At 38.4% G+C, this 6,000-nt stretch overlaps 1 long non-coding RNA gene across 1 annotated transcript in view; it reads left to right on the forward strand.

Annotated features, from left to right (window-relative positions):
• Nucleotides 1-1,513, forward strand: part of LOC104666067 — a 44,873-nt gene extending 43,360 nt beyond the window's left edge. The window contains exon 4 of the long non-coding RNA XR_748499.2: nucleotides 1,061-1,513. This is a non-coding gene — a long non-coding RNA (uncharacterized LOC104666067). The remainder of the gene's footprint in view (nucleotides 1-1,060) is intronic.
• Nucleotides 1,514-6,000: the final 4,487 nt, after the last annotated feature.

Below are 6,000 nucleotides of genomic sequence, written 5' to 3' on the forward strand. Positions count from 1 at the left end.
GAGAGAGAGAGAACGAACACAATGAAGACGGCAGCCTGAAGTGAAGTCTATTTATATCCAGGAAAAAAAGACATGTATTCATGATTATTTCTCTATTTTTTGAAATATTTACCAATAACCTTATGAGGATGTATCAGGTTCTTTTTGTTCAATTCATTTTTCCTTCTTCTGTCTCATGTCACTTAATTCTTTCAGAATTTAAGTTATAAGAAATTGAATTTCTATTCATTAAGGTCTGATAAGAAATGTGTTATGGTATCTGATTTGAATGAGGACTGTAAGATTGTTTATGTGGTTAAAATTATGCGTTCTTCCTTAAAAGAGCTTGAATTTTAAGGTTTTGCCCTAAGCCATTATTATTGAGTCTACCTAAAGTTTCAACAGTTGCAGAACTGAAGAGAAGATCTGCTTCCTCACTTGGAATGGAGTCCTGAATTTTATAACTATACAAATAGTATAGTTGGAGACAAATGATTTACAACTATTTCACAAGCAGTGGTAGATGTTCAGAAACTTGTTATTTCTATGGTTTTCTGTATTTCTGATGTGTTTGAGGATTATCCCTTAGGAGTCTATAAAGTATCAGGCTATATATATCTAGCCTAGAACTGGGTGGAACAATGAACCATGACTGCTTAATATCAATGCTGCTCAACATAAAAGCACCATCAAATTTTGAAGCAGGGAGGAACTTAAACTATCGTGTTTAAGCCACCGCTCTCTGGTGGGCCAGTGATTTAGGATCCTGACTTATTTTAATCCTTCCACCTCCCATTATCTATAAGGAAACAAAGGCACAGAGGGAAGTGTCCTGCCAAAAGTCACACAATTTGTATTTCAGAATTCATCTTCCTATGAGTTCTTCTTCAGAAAAAAGAACTGAGTGTGTGAGCTAATCTTTATCTAACAGACTGATTTCACATATTACAAAGATAAACTGTTGGATGATAGCACCGGACAGAACTATCCTTCATGAAGTCCCTCTTTATGGGCTCTGGGAATTAGATGTGGGCTCTGGGAATTGGATGGCCATTTTTATTTCACTTTTGTATTCTTGCAGACTCTATCATAAAGAGGAAGCCGTCAGGTTCTTGGATAATTGCTGAATGGAACTAAGGGAAATGAGAAGAGAGAAGCATCTCAGAGTATGTTTGGACTTGCTGCATGCCTTGGACCCTGCTACACACTGATAACTGAGTATTGAGCCCTTGAGCTGATAAACAAGGGTCTTTGACTCAAGAGTGTTTTGCATCCTGTTTGCAAGCTTTATGTTTGTTTCTTTTCCTCCAAGAGTATGTTTTCTTACTCCCCATATGGCCCCAAACCACACATTGAGAAATATGGCCTACAGTTTGTGATTAATGAAACCCTATCTCCACTCCACCCTCCACTCATTAACCAATGATCTCTACTGGTGCCTGTCACATTTACAAATATGAGAGAGGCCTTCATTTAAATCTGGAACTAAGCTAGTGATTTCAGTTACAATATTCCGAGTCATTCTGACATTATCATTGAGTAAAATAGCCTCAGTTTTCTTATCTGTAAAATGAATTCAGTGTTGGCAACACTGGTCTTAATGTAAAATAACTTTAAGAAAATTGCTGAAGGCTATGGCATATGACTTAGTGTATTACTATTTTATAATGGAGAGTTCTACCTACCAAAGAAAGGAGTTATCAGCTGCCCATTGCATTGCTGGTAATTTATTATTAATGATTTCTAAAAACTGTAACATTGCAGGAAGCTTCAAGCATCATTACTGCATCACATTTTGCTTTTGTGTTAATGGATAGCTATTTTTCACTGTCATTTTCATGAGTAGCAAGAGAGCACAGATGAACAATTTTAACAAATATAGGACAATAGAAGACGTAGTCCAGACTTTAGCACTTATTATTAATAGAATGATCAAATTCAACCTTATGAGAATGGAGAACTTCCTGGTCACAGACAGTAATCTATATACCTCCTTCTCACCAGTGCCCTCCCCTCATTAAGCAACTCAGAGGCAAGGGTCAGGAAACACTGTACTTAGTACTTTTGTGCTTAAAAAATTAAAGAATCCAAATGATCACTTTTTGCTTTCTACGTAATTGAGGAAAAAAGTAACGTTACAATCTCAGGCCATGGAGGAACTTCTATTCACTTCAACTGAACTTCTTTATGGATTAGAATGAGGAAGCCCTTTGATGTCACCAGAGAGGTCTTTTCTTTCTAGAAGGCTTTTAAAAAATCATGTTCCAGGGAGAGTTCTCTGTTCTTCAGACAGTTCTTGGAAGTCAAGACCTCCTTCTCCCCCACAGTCTGGAATAATCTAAGTTAAGCCCAGTTGCACATACTACAGAAGCAAAACTATCCTAATCTCCAATGTTAAAAACGGAAGCAATTCTTTTCTATTGAAGTCACAAGTCCCCATTCTACATCTGCAGGTTGTACTCTCTCTGTATTCCTAATATGCCATTCATAGTAAAAATGCGTGTGCCTAGGGATGGTCCTGTCTGAAGATGCTAATAGACTGCAGAAACAAGGACATCGGGGATCTCATTTTATCTTCTTGTTACAGGTAGTTAGACAGACATGAGTGAGGGTGGAGAGGGCTTTTCTCCGCCACCCACTAGGATGTCAGGTGATGGTTCAACAATTATCATACTGCCTCTCTAAAAAATGTGGCCAGAGCCAGGGAGAGACAAGCTTCAGGTGATCCACAGCTGTTAACATTAAAGTGTTAATTGAATGCCGATGTCAGGGAGAAGCAACTTCCTGGGCATACGCATTAAGAGAAAATAGTAGAATATGATCTTCTGGGGGCACTCCACTGGAAAAGGGAAGAAAGCCTGAGATGGACGTGCATACAACTTCCTAAACACACTGTGACTGCTCACTTCCCAAGGGTAAGGAGTGTACTACACATGTGGGCAGCTCACCCCAAGAGAAGAATCATGGGAAAGGGGTGCAAGATGGCAGCCTATAAAGTCCTAGGATCATGGTTAAATACCACACTTGCTCTTCACCCACAATCTGGAATAAACTAAGTCTTGTTCTTCACGTCACCCACTTCACATTCTTCCAAGTGTTCTTTCCTTTCTTTCCTATTCTAAAGCCTTGTTTTTGTTTGTTTGTTTGTTGCTTGTGTGTGTGTGTGTGTGTGTGTGTGTGTGTGTGTTTTGACAAGAGTTTCACTCTTTTGCCTAGGCCAGAGTGCAGGGACTCAATCTCAGCTCATTGCAACCTCTGCCTCCTGGGTTCAAGCGATTCTCCTGCCTCAGCCTCCCGAGTAACTGGGATTACAGGGGCCTGCCACCACGCCTGGTTAATTTTTGTATTTTTAGCAGAGACAGTGTTTCACCATGTTGGCCAGGCTGGTCTCAAACTCCTGACCTTGTGATCCACCCGACTCGGCCTCCCAAAGTGCTGAGATTACAGGCGTGAGCCACCACACCCACCCCTAAAGCCTTGTTAATAAACTTCCACTTCTGCTCTGAAACTTGCCTTGATCTCTTTTTCTGCTTTATGCCCCTCAGTCAAATTCTTTCTTCCGAGGAGAAAAGAACTGAGGTTGCTGCAGACCCATATGGATTTGCCACCAGTAACTCATATACCTACCACCAGTAACAATCTCTTCTTCTCCATGCCTGCCCTTTGGTTAACTGATGCTGTAAGAACAAATTAACAAGTGTGAATGGTGTATTTTCAAAAGGATGAAGAATGCCAAGATAACAGCTCTCTGCAAACATGTTACAATTAGCAGATGTAAAAAGTGGAGGAAGGAGATACTTAGCATTATGTATACATTCATTCATTATTTACATAGCTTATTTATATAGCTTACAGCTAACAAATTGCATGTTCTGTTTTGGTATCTTCTGACTTCATTGAGTTTTCCTTTATACAGTCCAAACGTGCAAAAAATATTTTTTTCATCCAATTACAGATGGTAGTGTATTTTTTTTCCCAATCAGCAGGGATCTTAATTGTGTAGTAACAGTCAGCAGGAACAAGGACATCAGGGGCCTTGTTTTTGTCTCCTCTTATTTTTCATGCCTGCCCTGTTGTTTGGCTTTAGGTTATCTGATGCCAAGAAACAGCTCTAGATGCATCATATTTTCCATCCATTAATCAACGCTAATCCAAAGAACTGTTTCGTATACTGAGACATGGACAGGGAATGTCTCGACAGGGAAGGTCTCTTGCCTTCAGTTACAAAACAAGTCATTGTTTATACTTGGAATCTGTTCTAGATGAATTAAAGGACAAAAGAGAATGCACTATCCATTAAACATCATGACAACTTGGCTACAAAAACTCACAATTTATTCAGACTCAGTAAATGGATATTGTGGTATCTGTTATATGTATTATGGTCTAGTGAAGTGTTTCCAAAAGGGTGTTTCATGGAAGAGAAGTCCCTGGGGATGCTTGAAAGAAAGGAGTCTAGGTTTCAATAAGCTGAGGAGTGTTTTATACAAGATCTCCCTCTTTGAGACTCGTAATGTATATTAGAATTTTATAACTCTGTTAAAAACCAAAACAAACAAAAAACTATTATACTTGTGTAACCCAGCATTTAAAAATACATTTGATCCTGGATTTTTTTTTTTTTTAATAATACCCATTAACATATGAAAGTGGCGAGTGAAACAAGTGATCTATAAATTATAGTTTGGAAATAGATAGGTATTTTTAATCAAAAGATGAAGTTTCACGTGAACCTGGGAGGCGGAGCTTGCAGTGAGCCAAGATCGCACCACTGCACTCCAGCCTGGGCGACAGAGCCAGACTCCGTCTCAAAAAAAAAAAAAAAGAGATGAAGTTTCCAGGCCAGGCGCGGTGGCTCATGCCGGTAATTCCAGCACTTTGGGAGGCCAAGGCAGGCAGATCACCTGAGGTCTGGAGTTCAAGACCAGCCTGACCAACATGGAGAAACCCCATCTCTACTAAAAATACAAAAATTAACCAGGCATGGTGGTGTATGCCTGTAGTCCCAGTTACTAGGGAGGCTGAGGCAGGAGAAGTGCTTGAACCCAGGAGGTGGAGGCTGCAGTGAGCCGAGATCATGCCATTGCACTCTAGCCTGGGCAACAAGAGCTAACCTCTGTCTCAAAAAAAAAAAAAAAAAAAAAAAAGATGAAATTTCCAATCTGAGGTCTGCTACTGATTAGTAGAGCAGCACAATCCACCATCATATCATACTATACTTCACTATGTATCAACAATTCTTTCTTTTAAATGAAAATAACAATACAAGCAAAAATTTTTTAAGGTCTTATGATGTGTCAGGCACTGTACTAAGTGCTTCATATGCCTTATAACTTATAATCTCTTAAACTTGTGTTTATTTTTAAATAAACTCGAGTAGTACAGGAATACATTTTCATTTTAAAAAGTTAAAAAAAGGTATAAATAAAATTCCTTTACATTTAGTATGTAAGCATCTGGATCTTTTTCTGTGCATTTAAATAAAAATGTGTCTTTGCAAAAGAACATACGTTTCTCATTTTCTAAAACATAAGCCATAAACAGAGTAATGTTATGTATATTGTTGTGCAACTAGCTCTTTGCATTTAAAGGTATATGTTAAACATATTTTTATGTGAGTACCTGTACATCAACCATATTCCTTTTCATGATTTCATGACATTTTATATGTACAGCTCATACATGTATAGGTACTATAAATTTTTTATGGGTAAATATGCAGATGATTTGCAAATTTTTCACCAATGTAAACAAACAATTTTTGTTTCTGTGTCTTGTGGTATGGCTTATAGATAGCCTTGAATGATGTGGTAACTGAAACAACCATAATGCTGGAGAAGAAATAATCTAATGCCTGGTGCATAAGGAAGGAATCCACAGAGGTCAAAACTAAAGTGAAAGCAGAGACCCCATGGAGCAAGAGATTGCCAAAGTTGTCTTTCTTTCTGAGATTTTCTGCTGAACTCTGGAAAAGTTGAGCTAGTCTAGTGAAATCAGAGGAGTCAGGAAGTGAAACTTAAG

This window comes from Rhinopithecus roxellana, chromosome 18, assembly GCF_007565055.1.
Source record: "Rhinopithecus roxellana isolate Shanxi Qingling chromosome 18, ASM756505v1, whole genome shotgun sequence".
Lineage (NCBI taxonomy): Eukaryota > Metazoa > Chordata > Mammalia > Primates > Cercopithecidae > Rhinopithecus > Rhinopithecus roxellana.